This window comes from Tenebrio molitor, chromosome 3, assembly GCF_963966145.1.
Source record: "Tenebrio molitor chromosome 3, icTenMoli1.1, whole genome shotgun sequence".
Taxonomy (NCBI): Eukaryota; Metazoa; Arthropoda; class Insecta; order Coleoptera; family Tenebrionidae; genus Tenebrio; species Tenebrio molitor.
Window position 1 is genome coordinate 16991565 of NC_091048.1, and position 16165 is coordinate 17007729.

The 16165-nt window shown below is 37.9% G+C and overlaps 3 long non-coding RNA genes across 3 annotated transcripts; 2 read left to right on the forward strand and 1 right to left on the reverse strand.

Moving 5' to 3' along the window:
* Window positions 1-294: 294 nt before the first annotated feature.
* Window positions 295-4902, reverse strand: LOC138127379 (uncharacterized). The gene is made up of 2 exons (XR_011158201.1): window positions 4808-4902; window positions 295-4758 (listed from the first exon to the last, which is right to left on the reverse strand). It is a non-coding gene; the product is annotated as an uncharacterized lncRNA (long non-coding RNA).
* Window positions 4903-5295: 393 nt separating this feature from the next.
* Window positions 5296-6016, forward strand: LOC138127380 (uncharacterized). The gene is made up of 2 exons (XR_011158202.1): window positions 5296-5427; window positions 5478-6016. It is a non-coding gene; the product is annotated as an uncharacterized lncRNA (long non-coding RNA).
* A 6383-nt stretch (window positions 6017-12399) lies between these two features.
* On the forward strand, window positions 12400-15470 carry LOC138127122 (uncharacterized). The gene is made up of 2 exons (XR_011158106.1): window positions 12400-12640; window positions 13464-15470. It is a non-coding gene; the product is annotated as an uncharacterized lncRNA (long non-coding RNA).
* Window positions 15471-16165: the final 695 nt, after the last annotated feature.

Below are 16165 nucleotides of genomic sequence, written 5' to 3' on the forward strand. Positions count from 1 at the left end.
TATGTGACAATAATAACAAATTTTTCTTCTTATTCACTACTTTCAGATCTTGAACAAATTTCTTCTGATTTTTCATTGTTGTCAACTTTATTCTTCAATGAAAGTGTGACCAAAAAGTTGGCCAGTGACAGCTCCGGGCTCTCAGGGGGTTTTCGGGGCATAGGGCGTGGGTTCGGATTATAAAAAAATGGGCGCCAGGCAGCTATTGTCTTGAGCTGGTTGTTAAGCTTGTCCAGCTGCCGGGACAAGTGCTCAGTTTCTCGGATGCTTCGGAGTCAATACGAAAGAACTTAATTCCTTGCGAATTAAATAATTGGTTTATTCAATTTTTGTCCAACAGTCCAGGAAATTCGAAATGCTTACTTAAGTGTGCACTGGTCCGTGGAATTGGCAACGTTACTCTACGTAATTTTGTTAATTGAAATTTCGAACCAGTTCACATTAATGATCTTATTCAATACCTTATTCTGGTCTTATCAAGAAAGCTTTCCTTTACAGGTGACCTTGTAACTTATTTGTGAATAAACTTAAAATTAATACAACTCCGATGAAAAAAAAACGAAAGGAAAATCTGTTGCATGCGTGAAACAAGAATGAAGCGCAGTCTTCTGCTTTCATAAATTTACAACGTTAATTTAACATCGATTCTATAATTGAAAAAATTGCAAATTTACTGGAAGTAGAAGAACTGCTACTAATAATTGAAATGTGAAATTTGAAAACTTGAGCTTTGTGAAGTCTTTCTAAAAATTTGAAATTATTGAAATGCGAGATTTTTACAGATTGAAACGGTTCTAAATATTGAGAAGCGGGATATTTGAGGCGTTCTTTGATTTTTCGCAAATCCGCAATTAAATTGTGCGACTTATCTTACGCCGGTAACGTGGTGTGACCTTGACGATTTTCTTTAGTCCTTGGTGAAACGGTACGTGGTCCGATGACCTTAATGGACGGTTTGCGGTCTGGCGACGACCACTCTGACGAACGATGTGGCGACGATCACCCCATATAACGATAGTCCTGGTGAACAATCACCCTAAAAGCGACGCGGCGACGAATGACCCTAAAGAACAACGTTCCTGGTCCGGCTGACCCTAAAGAACAACGTTCCTGGTCCGAACTATCGCCCCAAATAACGATGACTGGTCCGGCTGACCCTAAAGAACAACGTTCCTGGTCCGGCTGACCCTAAAGAACAACGTTCCTGGTCCGAACTATCGCCCCAAATAACGATGACTGGTCCGGCTGACCCTAAAGAACAACCCCTAACGAATTGTCGTTAGTGTTGCGAAACTCAATCGATTCGGTAATTACCTTTCCGCTGAAAGGGGTTGCTTCTCGATAATTCGAAGGAGGACTTTCCGGTTCTCCTTCGCGGTACGGTAACGGTAATCTGGCTCGAACTACCCCTAACGGACGAAAATTAGTGAAGTGAATTCGCTAATGAAGGATAATTACCTCTATCTCGCTAGATGACGAGGGGTTTCTCGACCACGGCAAAACGGTAAACGGTAAAACGGTAAATCTTCGGGCTCCTCGACGGCCCCGAAGGCTGGCAGCGCCGGACGATAAGCGCCATGGCGTTCGGCAATCCACCCACAGGGATGATTGCGGATCCCGAACGCCACGCACGTGATTCGCAGCTCGCGACTTGCGGCACCTGCCGCCCGCTCGGCGGTCGCCGACCGAGTCCTCTTTAATTTCCGCTCGCGATCGGTTTTTTTTTTGGCTACCCCCTGCTCTAGGAGATCAACCCGAAAGATCTGGACCTTATTCCGTTGGGCGATAAGGCGTCCCGGTTATTGTACTGACCGCGCATCTTGATGACAACTTCCGGCGATCCTACACTTGCGCGCTAAATGACAGATGGTCGAACATGGCGCCGGTTTGTTTACGTTGGACGTCACCGATCCGAAAATTCAGATGTTGAAGCGGTAATGTGTCGGTGAGTCCACGCGTAATTCACGAGAGATGTTGCTTCCAGAATTCGATCCCAAAAACGATATCCGCAGATGATCCCGATGCGCTTGGGGCCCGCCGAGATACTACTACGCTGGCGACACCAGGCGCGGCATCACAGCGTGATCCTGACGTGTCCCCACAAAACGGACCACCTGCGAACGACGGTACGAAACTGGAAGAACGACGATACGGCTGGCACCCAGACTCTACAAAATGGACTGTAAATGAAACGCGACAGGAAAAAACGAAAACCGAAAGTGAAACTGAAAGCAAAACTGAAAGCAAAACTGAAAGTGAAACGATAAACAAAAAATGAACCCTGACCCGATAAACTGAAAATGAATTGATTGACGGCACAAACAAACTGAATTATTTCGAAATGAGCGTCCCGAAAAAGGTTACGGCAGGGTGGGCGCGTCGCGACGTCATATGCCGTGCGTTGTGTTGCTTGTTCCTGATCTTCGAACAGCGATCTTATTGTCCCGCGAGCATAAGTAGGACCTCTTGGCCTCCTACCCCGGCCAAAACGAATAGTGGCACTTTGACCTGCTACACTACCCCCCTCCTCAAAAAGAAAAAAGAAAAGGTAACGCGGTTGCCTTTTTCTTTTTACACAAAACGAAGATGAAGTCTTCTCAAAAACGTCAAAATTTGTTCAATGGAAAAGTTTTGATTCCGCCACAAAATGGCTAGTTGATATCTGCGCGTATCAAACGATTGAAAACTGAATCTCAATGTCAATTAGTACTTGAGTACTGCGGTATGATGTAAGTCGAATTCGGGATATGTCATAAATGGGGTTTTTCAAATAAACTTTTCCTGAACAAACTCCACGGTAAAATTTTTGGTCTCGATCATTTCAAAAAATTCGACGAAAAAAAATGCAACGCAATTTTCGCTGCAGCGCTCGAAAACGGAAAGTGAAAATGCGACGAAGCGTTTTCCACGATTCCACGGAACGTCATCCGCAAAAAAATCGCTCATAGAGACACTTGGAGGTCTTCGAGTGTCTGACCTTGACATTGGCGAAATGTCCACCGTTTCTCCGATTGTGCGACAAGGATGGAACTCAAACAAACATGTCACCCGAAAAAGTGTTTCGCAGCGCGATAACGTTCTCAAAAAATTTCTTATCTGTGAAGACACGAGATAAGACTGAATACAATCCGCTAATTTTCTCTGCAAAATTCCTGCTTCTCTTACACGGTAAAAAAATTGAAAACTGAAATTTCTCTGAAACCCAAACCCAAAGCTCCGATTGTTGAACAATGAAAAATCTGTGATCTTGCCAAATCTGTAGTTGAGTCACAAACACGATAAACAAAGCTGAATGAGCCAAACTGACCAAATTTGCGGAATTCAAACGAGGAAGCAAAATCGTCAAAATTTGTGACTGCTACAAAGTTGACAAATCACACCCCTAACAAATCGCGTCAAAATTTGTGGCGGCTCGATTGACTTGACAGGCCCTCGAAAATCCAAGCGTCAAAATTTGTGGCTGTCAAATGCAAGCGAGCCCTCGAGGCCCAAATTGGTTTACAAATTTCGCGAAAATGAAGATGAGCGATAAACGAAAATTTGTGGTTGCTCCAAAAAGTCGGGAAATCGGGCCCCACGTTGTGGGCGTCAAAATTTGTGTGACCAAAAGTTGGCCAGTGACAGCTCCGGGCTCTCAGGGGGTTTTCGGGGCATAGGGCGTGGGTTCGGATTATAAAAAAATGGGCGCCAGGCAGCTATTGTCTTGAGCTGGTTGTTAAGCTTGTCCAGCTGCCGGGACAAGTGCTCAGTTTCTCGGATGCTTCGGAGTCAATACGAAAGAACTTAATTCCTTGCGAATTAAATAATTGGTTTATTCAATTTTTGTCCAACAGTCCAGGAAATTCGAAATGCTTACTTAAGTGTGCACTGGTCCGTGGAATTGGCAACGTTACTCTACGTAATTTTGTTAATTGAAATTTCGAACCAGTTCACATTAATGATCTTATTCAATACCTTATTCTGGTCTTATCAAGAAAGCTTTCCTTTACAGGTGACCTTGTAACTTATTTGTGAATAAACTTAAAATTAATACAACTCCGATGAAAAAAAAACGAAAGGAAAATCTGTTGCATGCGTGAAACAAGAATGAAGCGCAGTCTTCTGCTTTCATAAATTTACAACGTTAATTTAACATCGATTCTATAATTGAAAAAATTGCAAATTTACTGGAAGTAGAAGAACTGCTACTAATAATTGAAATGTGAAATTTGAAAACTTGAGCTTTGTGAAGTCTTTCTAAAAATTTGAAATTATTGAAATGCGAGATTTTTACAGATTGAAACGGTTCTAAATATTGAGAAGCGGGATATTTGAGGCGTTCTTTGATTTTTCGCAAATCCGCAATTAAATTGTGCGACTTATCTTACGCCGGTAACGTGGTGTGACCTTGACGATTTTCTTTAGTCCTTGGTGAAACGGTACGTGGTCCGATGACCTTAATGGACGGTTTGCGGTCTGGCGACGACCACTCTGACGAACGATGTGGCGACGATCACCCCATATAACGATAGTCCTGGTGAACAATCACCCTAAAAGCGACGCGGCGACGAATGACCCTAAAGAACAACGTTCCTGGTCCGGCTGACCCTAAAGAACAACGTTCCTGGTCCGAACTATCGCCCCAAATAACGATGACTGGTCCGGCTGACCCTAAAGAACAACGTTCCTGGTCCGGCTGACCCTAAAGAACAACGTTCCTGGTCCGAACTATCGCCCCAAATAACGATGACTGGTCCGGCTGACCCTAAAGAACAACCCCTAACGAATTGTCGTTAGTGTTGCGAAACTCAATCGATTCGGTAATTACCTTTCCGCTGAAAGGGGTTGCTTCTCGATAATTCGAAGGAGGACTTTCCGGTTCTCCTTCGCGGTACGGTAACGGTAATCTGGCTCGAACTACCCCTAACGGACGAAAATTAGTGAAGTGAATTCGCTAATGAAGGATAATTACCTCTATCTCGCTAGATGACGAGGGGTTTCTCGACCACGGCAAAACGGTAAACGGTAAAACGGTAAATCTTCGGGCTCCTCGACGGCCCCGAAGGCTGGCAGCGCCGGACGATAAGCGCCATGGCGTTCGGCAATCCACCCACAGGGATGATTGCGGATCCCGAACGCCACGCACGTGATTCGCAGCTCGCGACTTGCGGCACCTGCCGCCCGCTCGGCGGTCGCCGACCGAGTCCTCTTTAATTTCCGCTCGCGATCGGTTTTTTTTTTGGCTACCCCCTGCTCTAGGAGATCAACCCGAAAGATCTGGACCTTATTCCGTTGGGCGATAAGGCGTCCCGGTTATTGTACTGACCGCGCATCTTGATGACAACTTCCGGCGATCCTACACTTGCGCGCTAAATGACAGATGGTCGAACATGGCGCCGGTTTGTTTACGTTGGACGTCACCGATCCGAAAATTCAGATGTTGAAGCGGTAATGTGTCGGTGAGTCCACGCGTAATTCACGAGAGATGTTGCTTCCAGAATTCGATCCCAAAAACGATATCCGCAGATGATCCCGATGCGCTTGGGGCCCGCCGAGATACTACTACGCTGGCGACACCAGGCGCGGCATCACAGCGTGATCCTGACGTGTCCCCACAAAACGGACCACCTGCGAACGACGGTACGAAACTGGAAGAACGACGATACGGCTGGCACCCAGACTCTACAAAATGGACTGTAAATGAAACGCGACAGGAAAAAACGAAAACCGAAAGTGAAACTGAAAGCAAAACTGAAAGCAAAACTGAAAGTGAAACGATAAACAAAAAATGAACCCTGACCCGATAAACTGAAAATGAATTGATTGACGGCACAAACAAACTGAATTATTTCGAAATGAGCGTCCCGAAAAAGGTTACGGCAGGGTGGGCGCGTCGCGACGTCATATGCCGTGCGTTGTGTTGCTTGTTCCTGATCTTCGAACAGCGATCTTATTGTCCCGCGAGCATAAGTAGGACCTCTTGGCCTCCTACCCCGGCCAAAACGAATAGTGGCACTTTGACCTGCTACAAAAGATATATTTGTTGTTTTGCCAACGTTCCCCCGACTAATCATAAAAATTGTTTTTCCGTCTCTTAACTCCTGGTTGAGAGTTGTAATGGCCTCTTCAGTGAATTGCGATGTAAAACGCTGGGGTAAGGATGTTTTAAAATCCCCACAATCAACCACAACTTGTTTACCAAACTGTGAATCCTCTTTACTAAACCGATTAACTTGAAATTTTTTATTAACTTCCAGCTGGCTTGATTTTACAAACGGCACGAAAAAAGTTGCTTCATTAACACTTTGCAAAAATGAACTCATATTAAAAGTCTTTAGCAAAATATTCTTACTGTTGATATTAAACTGATATCAAACGATAAATCTTCCTTAATTAATACTCCATATCCCCTCCTTGTTAACAAAATAACGCCCACTATTTCTTACGCAATACCCTACCCTCAAACAAAACACTTTTCCAAGTCACAAACAATGCAAATTTTTTATCTTTTATTAGAATTCAACAATTAGATTGAAAATATTTTTTTATGATTTACTTACTATAAAATGCAATGCACGCACAGAGATATGAAACTCCATTACCTACCTCAATGTTATGTACATGAACACATACACACAACACCTGTTTGGAAAAATATAGGTCACGCAAAATACCGCTTACTTACATTAATCAAAAACCATGTATTTGATGGAACCAAAACGGATGTAATGATCAGATAATTTACTCTGAATCAAAAACTATGTTTTGAATAAACTACAAACGCAAATTAAAACTAGCGTTTTGATCGCGACATGACTGATACAGTTGAAGGTCACGCAAAACACATGATTCTAAAACGTGATTTTTGAGTGAGCCAGAACCAGCACTATATAACTACTATCCGATAATTTTTTATAAAGTTTCGATTAAAAGGTACATATGCATGTGTTACATCATTGAGTTCACAAAAAAATACTCTTATTAAAGATATTAAATTTGACTCCCGTGTCATTAAAAAAAAATCAAGTTAGCCTTGTATTTTCAAAATAAACCATGAAAATTGAAAAAATCTCAGATGATAGAATTTTCAATACATACCGGGTGGGGCATCGTATACGCGCACGCGAGAAATCGCAACTTCTAATTAAATAAAATTGTCGAAATTTTTCAGACTTACCTGGCTATTCGTAAGGTACATTTCATAATTTTTTGATAATTTTTCACTTACAAACAAAGCTAAAAAAAATTAAAATGTAAATTTCAACCAAAAAGTCAAATTCTGATTTTTATACTAACCTACCCAGATTCACTTCCTATAATTATTTACGAAATCTACGGAAAAAAATACCAATTAGATTTTGAATTAAACGCAGTTTTACATTTCAACTTTCAAAATCATTTTTATTTATGACCTGCTACTTGTGCTGTCGTAAATTTAGGTGACAATGGAAACTGTCAATTTTATGGCAAAAAGGTTTAAAACGGTCGGCTATACCTTTGTTGGGAAATTATACCATTGTGCCGTAAATCACCCGTCTGGTTTACGTTTAAATAAAAAATCGAATTATTTAGCTAACCAAGTCAAAATTTGTAATTGTGCCACCAGAGTTTGATGGGCTAGCAGATACAGATTCATTTAGTGTAAAAACTTTATAGGTAAATTAACAGTTAATTTCAGAAAACTAATAAAACCGTTACGGCCTTATTTATTAACAAAATTTTTTTTTTAAATTCTCAAATATACATTATCAATAATTAGCCAGGTATATAAAATTTCGCCAATTTTATTTAATTAGAAGTCGGGATTTCTCGCGTGCGCGTATACGATGCCCCACCCGGTATAAAAGTGCCGTGCTTGTTTTTATTTCAATTTATTTTTAGTACATCGTAGTGACTTAGTATCCGAGTTTTAAAAATGGGTGTTCATGGCAAACATAAGATTTCTGCAAAGAATCGCAGGAAATTGTAATTTACGTTAGTCGGGTAGGTTACTTGTAAAAAAAAAGTTTGTCTAAACATAAGTGAATTTTACGGTTTTAACAACTAAAGTACTTTATGAGGGATGTTGTAAAGGTGGGAATAACCAAATCTGCAGCTGTTCGTTTAACAAAGACAGGCACGCGTTGCAAAATTTACGACAGGGTACCTAAATATTCTGTTGTGATGGATTTGTCGTGAACAACCCTAAAATCCCTCATAAAGTACTTTAGATGTTAAAACCATAAAATTTAACAGTACAAGCTGGACATTATGGATGAAGCGACGTTAGGAGCCGAGTCAAGAATGTCTATGCGTCTATGGATATTTTAAAATTTAAAATGTACCTTTTGATTCTTGAGTGGTTTATTGCCGTTTAACGAGGGTTGTCGTAAAAGTGGTGAGTAACCGATCCTCAATAATCCACAAGTAAAGTGCGTCTATCGATATTTTGAAACGACTTTTTAAACACTAGTTAACATTTTGGGTCGTTTATGATGGTCTCATTACTAGGGAATTATTTACCTACCCTGTAACAAAAACTCTCGATGGTATCTGCGGATTATTGAGGATCGGTTACTCACCACTTTTACGACAATCTTTGTTAGCGGGCAATAAACCACTGAAGGTAGCAAAAGGTCGTTTTAAAATATCGATAGACGCACTTTACAAGTCTTGAACGTTGGAAAGTTTTTCTTACAGGGTAGGTAAACAATCCCCTAGTAATGAGACCATCGTAAACGACCCAGAATTCGAAAATGTTAACTAGTGATTAAAAAGTCGTTTTACAATATCGATAGATGCATTTACAAGTACTACCGGATGTATATCGTAATGTATTTTTTGTAATTTGCCTCCATTTTGATTCTCTAATAGACATATTATCGAACGCGACGTCATCATCTGGGATGTCCTTATAGCTATTATTTCACGAAACATTTTACGAACATTTTTAGGTTGGCAAAGCTTGATTCGTCATGCATGTCAGTTTAAAGTACAAAATGTGCAAAGGATTTATCAAGCAACAAATTCGCGACCGTATTTTTGGGAATTTCACGTATTTCAGCGGGCGTACATGAAAGATTATCTTTCATATTCGTGTTTTGTGACAGAATTTGGATAAAACAAAAGGCGACTTTGAAGTCTTGATCAAATTTTCACTTTTAAAATTAAGACATTACCAACCGTCACGAAAATCCCTAAATGGAGGAAAGTAAACATTTTTGTTTAAAAACGGCTTAAAAAGGGCAAATTACAAAAAATAGTATAAAAAACTCCTTTCATAAGACCTTGAAGCACTCATTCTTTAAAATAACTCGTGGCTACGCCACTCGTTTTTTAATCTTGAATTCGTGCTTCAAGACTGGTCTTATGAAACTTGTCTTGTCTATTATTTCATACTGGTAGTCACTTGTGCATCATTATTTTATTTCAAAAATTAAAAAATCACATTATACTGTGAAAATAGCATCACCTTTTTTCCTGTGGCAACGGCCGTTGCTATTGTTTTCTTTTTTGGATTGACAAATTTCATCATGTTATGAAAACAGTGGATATTGACCAATAGTGTGCCGAATATCGCGAAAAAATCTAGTCCTGGTCAGAAAATGCGTCTTCCGCTGACAAAAGTCTCCCTTCTGGTGAAAAACCACGTTGACAAGGCTTTTGTTTTTGTTGGCAACACAAATTAATGAACAAAATGTCAGAAAATTATTTTGACGTTTTCCGAAATGGATTTAAAAAATCGTTTTAGAAACGACTCCAGCAGTGATATTGACTACAGTGTGAAAACAATTTGGAATACAACAGGTAAATTGTTGCAGGAAAAGTGCCACGATGAATATAAACTAACCTTTAATCCGTTTTTTGATGTTGTTCCGAATGTTTGTTTGAATTGTTCATTCGGGAATTTGTCTAGACAAATATAACTCGACTTCCCATTTTTTTTTCGGAAAATTTTGATTTTATTAGACTCAAAGTTTGTCATAAAATCAAAATTTTCCGAAAAAATGGGAAGTCTTGTGATATTGTTTCTGAATATTTTTTGACTTTTTCACTTTTCAATGTCAGAATTGATGGATAAAAATAAAACAGTCCGGTAGGTGTTGCTAGTGACACTTTCTGCCTCTGATACTATTATAATACATATAACTCACCTACCGGACAGTATGAAATAAAGTATAAAAAGAACAATGAAGGCATTATGTAATAGTTAAGAGGTAAATACAGGGTGAGCAACAATAACTGTTTCAGTTGGCAAAAAAAATTTTTGCATAAAATTTATAAGACTGTGAATTGTACCTATTTCGGTTTGCTTTATTGACATTATTGACAGCTGGTATACATTTCAAATTTAAACGTCTTGGTTTTTGTAATCTTTTATTAATAAAATGGTTTTCTCGTTGGAACATGACATAAAAGTCACCAAAAATCACCAGAATTTATTGCCAACTCAATCAGTACTTGTTGCTCACACGGTATAATGAATATAAAATCAAAGAATAGACGACGCTTGTAGAAGAATTGCATTAAACATGTCATCGAAGTTGAAAAATCCTATGTGCCATCCCAATTCCAAGAATTTGTTATTAAAATCGACGAAGATTAATCCAGCAATATTTTTGATGAAGTCAGTGACATGGAATAATTTTAATTGCAATTAGTAGTTATACCGAAACATTTTTTTAAAATTGAACATAGGCCATACTTATTCCCTATATTCAGTTTTAAAAAACACAGTTCAATAATGTATGTAATCACGTAACCAAGGTAACGAAAATAAGTAATAAGTAATAAGTTTAACAAAATGGTTAAGTTATTTGAAGAAGAAGTACACATAATGCAGTTATTCTATGGCAATCAGAGCATTAGAAATGTGCGTGACATTTCCAATGCAACACATGATAGACCAATTCCATCAATCGGAACAATTTTTAACATTATTTCAAAATCTCTGGTGTTCGGTATAGTTGGTTGCAGAGCAACTCACAATGCATTGATCTGTGTTTTTTAAAATTGAACATAGGGAATAAGTATGGACTATGTTCAGAGTTAAAAAAATGTCCCGGTATGTAACCATGTATTTATTTAATTCTGAAGATAAATTAATTTATAATTACAAAAAATGTATTTTCCTACTTATAAATAAATCATATTCTGGGGAATTCCGAGGGGAAATTTCGTAAACTGGCTCTGAATTTAGAAACAGGGCAGAGGGTAGCAGGTAGTCTCTTATGGACGAAGTTTTAGGTGTATTTAGAGTTGCAGAAGTATTCAGAATTCTTGGATCAATCTAACGTTGCCAGCAGGTACCCTTTCGAGACCCGTCAGTCATAAAATTAGCATTTTACAAGAGCATTAAATCTTCCTACTGTGAACAAATTTGTTGCCAAATTTTAGATTTTCGTGTAGTTTAGTGGTTGAAACTGTTACTTGCAGATATTTTTTTTGAAGGAAATAACTGATAATATAAATAAATATAAATGTAAAGTTACAAATTCTAAATACCGTGCGATCAAGAGTTACATACTTAGGCGGCTATGACTTTGACAGTGTCATATCATATCATTATATATTTTTCCGTTGACCGCTTGTTAATTTCAATATTAATGAATTCTTTTGTCTAAATTATAGTGTATTAATGGACCTCATTAATACACTATTTTTCATTAATCAATGATTTTTGCGATTTTGACGTTTTGATTAAATTTTGATGTATAAACAACCTCGAACATGCATTGTTTGCACTTACCAACACTGCAGCAGGGTTTTCTATATTTTATAGCTCCATAACTGCACAATTACAAATTCACTTTTTCAAAAACCGACATTTTTGGTTGTAATTTGCATGTCATATTTTTCAAAGGTAACTAGGTTTCCGTAGCAATCGTGATTTTTACGTGAAATTGAATGTAAATGGAGTTGACGTCTTCTGACACTCTTTGTGGAAAAGTGAATAGAAAGTGTTGAAAAATTTAAAAATGGCCTACCCTGAGGACAAAAAAAGAATGAAGGTATTTATAAGGTCTCATCTTTATGGTAAAAGATGAAATTGTTTTTAATTTGGCTTTAATTTCAAAATTTGTCACAAAAAAAAAGTTTGCGGTCAACGAAAAAATTTTGTAATCAACTCTTTTGTTAATGGGCGATTAATAATCTCAACTATTGAAGTCACTCACTCGCTACACTCGTTCGTGCTTTAAACAGTTTCGATTATTAATCGCCTTCATTAACAAACTAGTTTATTAAATAACTATTTCATATCTCTTCTATCTTTAACTAAAAAACATCAAATAATTGTCACTATTAATCAAATTTTAACGCAAAAATAGTTGTTAGAGTCCAATTTTTACCCATTTGCGATGATGTCATTATCTAGTACTGTTCAAAATAATATATGTATTAAGTATAAAGAAGTAGACAATTGTCTGAGATCGATAGGTACGGTTGGTGGACAAAAAAAACTGGGACAAAAATGACAACTATTCAAATCGAAATTTGGCAAATTTGCACCGTTTAATTCAGGCTTGCGAACAAATAGGTTAACTATGATATGATGACCAATGATGACATAAGACAAAAATGCCACGTGTGACACTTACAAACATCAAATCGGATTTTAGATTTCATCCGTTTTCAATTCCTTTTTTAAATCCACACAATTTATAAAAACACGTAGGTAAAGGTAAATTGAATACTTATACAGGGTTATTCTAAATGATTGTAGTCGAAGTAGGCCATGCCCATGTTATTACGTTTTTGCCGCTTTCATGTGAACTGTCAGTTGTGTCGCTGTCACTGTCATTTTTTAGGTGAAAAGTGCGGTGATGAGGATTTTATTTATTTTTGTTAAATTAACGATTGAATCCAGAAATATTGAGTTGTTCTACAATCAATTTTTAAAATATTGAGTTGTTTTGCACCCAATTTAACACATCATTTTGATGATTTTTTTATGTGGAGCGGCAACCATAAATTTTACATTCAGTTTTCACGCCTACTTCGACTACAATAATTTAGAATAACCCTGTATATTGCATATTTGTTTAAAACAAGTTGTTAACGAACAAAAAACCTAAACCTAATACTTCGTCATTGCACCATTATTATCAATGACCATCTGTAATCGGCGTGGCATTGATGATACCAACTCCCTGGCAAAGCCAGTCGATTAATAAAGTACCGACACGATTTGACGTTTACATAAAAGGCAACCGTAACGATATTTTCGCTACAAGAGGCGCTGATATCGCTATTTTGACTGGCTTTATGGATTTATTAGTAATAATTAGTAATTTATTAGTAATAATTAGTAATATATTACCAATAAATTCATGCCAAAGCCAGTCACAATAGCGATATCAGCGCCTCTTGTAGCAAAAAAATCGTTACGGTTGCCTTTTATATAAACGTCAAATCGTGTCGGTACTTTATTAATCGACTGGCTTTGCTCCCTGGTATATTCGGGGTGATATCTCGTGGCAAGTATCAACAATTTTTTGTTGCAGTTGTTCGACAGTATTTGGACGAAACACATTTTTATACATAATTGAGGTCATACGGCCCCAAATATTTTCTATCGGATTTATGTCTGGTGACTTGGAAGGCCACGGTAGAGTACGCACCCCTTGCTCATCCAAGAACTCTCTAACAACCCTGGCTCTATGGACACGACAGTTATCGTCTTGAAATATAAAATTTCGTTCACCAAACACATGTGTGACTGAGGGAAGCATTATCTCCCTCAGAATTCTAACATAGACCGGTGCTCTTAGCCTCTCCTCCACAATTGCACAAACTCCTGGGCCCCTAATGCTGATGCATTCCCATACTACCGCATCCCATATAAACTAGCCAAAACTGAATAGGGAATTCCACAATTTTTCTTAGAAAGCAAAATAATTGCCCCAATCCTCCCACGTATTCTTAAACGGACGTATCCGAGTTGGGACCGGTACCTGAGATAATCCTCGCTCAAATTTATCGGCCCCCAAGTATCCCCAATCCGGGCACCGCCTAATCCGATAAGGAGTAGGGCCACCCGGCCAACAAATAATTATAAAAATGAACCTTAATTTTAGTTCCATTTGAATATTTGCTAGTGAATCTCTAAATACCTACCTAGTCTCAGAAATGGAAGTGAAATCAATTTTGAATGAAGAAGGGAAACAGTTGCTTGTAGTGAATAATTTTAAGTTTTGTGTGACAAGGAAGTTAAACGACGATGAAATTCGGTGGGGTTGTGTCAACAAAAATATTAAACTGCCTTGCAAAAGTGTAAACCTTCGGTTCCGAACCAACGAATGTGATCAGCTGTGATCTTATTCATAATCACCCGGAAGAAGAAATTATAGAGAGGCAAGCACTGAGTAATGGCGTCAAAAGAAAAGCTCTAGACAATTTAACACACAAACCTGCAAAACTATTGCGTCAAGAATTGCGACAAAATGTTTTTTTGGATCAGATTTTCACTTATTACGTGGATCGTGCGCGGAAGAATTTGTGGCACGCCAGAAGATCTGTCCAACTTCCTCTCCCAAAAACTCAACTTGAAGCGAGTAATTCTACGAGTATATCCTGGTTAGATTTCGTTATGCTGTTTGTTATAATACGCTCTAACAGTAATTAAGAAATAATAATTGACTTGTTTGTTTGTATCTAGACCAAAGAATAAGTACGCTATACGTTCGTATAGCGTACTTATTCTTTGTCTAGACTACGTCCACTGATAGAATGCACTTTTTTAAATATCCGTAGATAACAAAAATCCCCAAACCATAACATTAAAATATTAACAAACTATCATAGATTGTGTTGGTAGTATGTATCTTGAAACTTTCGCGCCACTGATTCTCATTGGTTCTTATGAAACCCAGGCGAAAAATAAATTATATGACATTTCAAATTTGAAATTGTCAATGCTGTCAAGTGATTTCAGCATTTAGATTTGTGATTTTTCATCTTTAGAGCTTTGTTTTGCGTTCCTCTGGTTTTCAAAGTTATTAGTTTTGAGCGTGTTGCTGTTTTGCGATTTTTGTTGATTTTTTTGAATTTGTGAAGTGAGTGCGTGTCTCAAGAATCTAGCATGATGAACACTTTTAAGTGACATTACAAACATCGAAAATGATACAGAGGTAATTTTTGTTCATGCATTAAATATTAAATAATCTCTTGTTTGTTTTAGCCATTTCCGAAAAAAGCTGGATATTTTCATTTCAGTAGCCAGCTTTTTTCGGAAATTCGAAAATGTATTGTGCGTTGCATTTTTAAATCCGTCGGGCACATTATCACTCGTGAAATACCCTGTATTAATAAAACCTAATATATTACCCCTGCTATACTGAAGTTTTCTTTCGTCTTTCCTAAGTGCAAACATGCAGAATAATAATAAAACATCACGTGTAAACCTGTTCTTTCATTTTTTTTTAATTTCGCGCCGGATCTATTTGTTGTAGCGTAGAGTGAATACTTTTAGTAACATTTATGTCAAGCAATCTATCAGTGGACAGAGTTTACGAGTATCTATGTAATGTTTTTTGTTCATTCTTATGTAAAATAATGTAAATATTTCTGAAATAAAAATGTTAATTTTGAAACATTCTTTTGCTATGGTATAACCGTAAATGGATAGAATTGTCAAACGATTACCTCAAGTAGGTAGGTACTGAACTCCGATGCCGTCAAGACGGCGCGGCGCGGCGCGGCGGAGGATTATTACAGGTAGCCGGGCCCAACTCGGACATCGGATTACAGGGCATTAACGCGCGGGCCCAACTCGGACACACCGTCTTAAACACTAGATAAATTTAAAATGTTACAGGTACTTGGAACATTACATCTAATGTGTATCTTTATATATTTCTAACACATTTCATTATAAATTTTAAACTGTATTTACAAAAATTCAAAAATGGAAAAATTCCCTATTCATTTTTGCTTAGTTTATTTTGATGAATATACATATTCTTGAGCAAACATAACTCTTTGCTGTTTATTCTGTGCAGTTAAAAAGATTTTATTTGCTGCACATCTATTATTTAATTCAGATTTCTTTATTCTTCTTCTTGTTTTTAAAGAAGCAGGAAAATTCGTCTCCTGTCGAGCTCTGATGGCGGTTTAAAATGGATGTAAATGAAGAAAGTTTATCATCTCAAAATCTTCATTATCTGTGGTAACTTTTGAACGGCCAGAGCCTGGTCTTCTTACAATG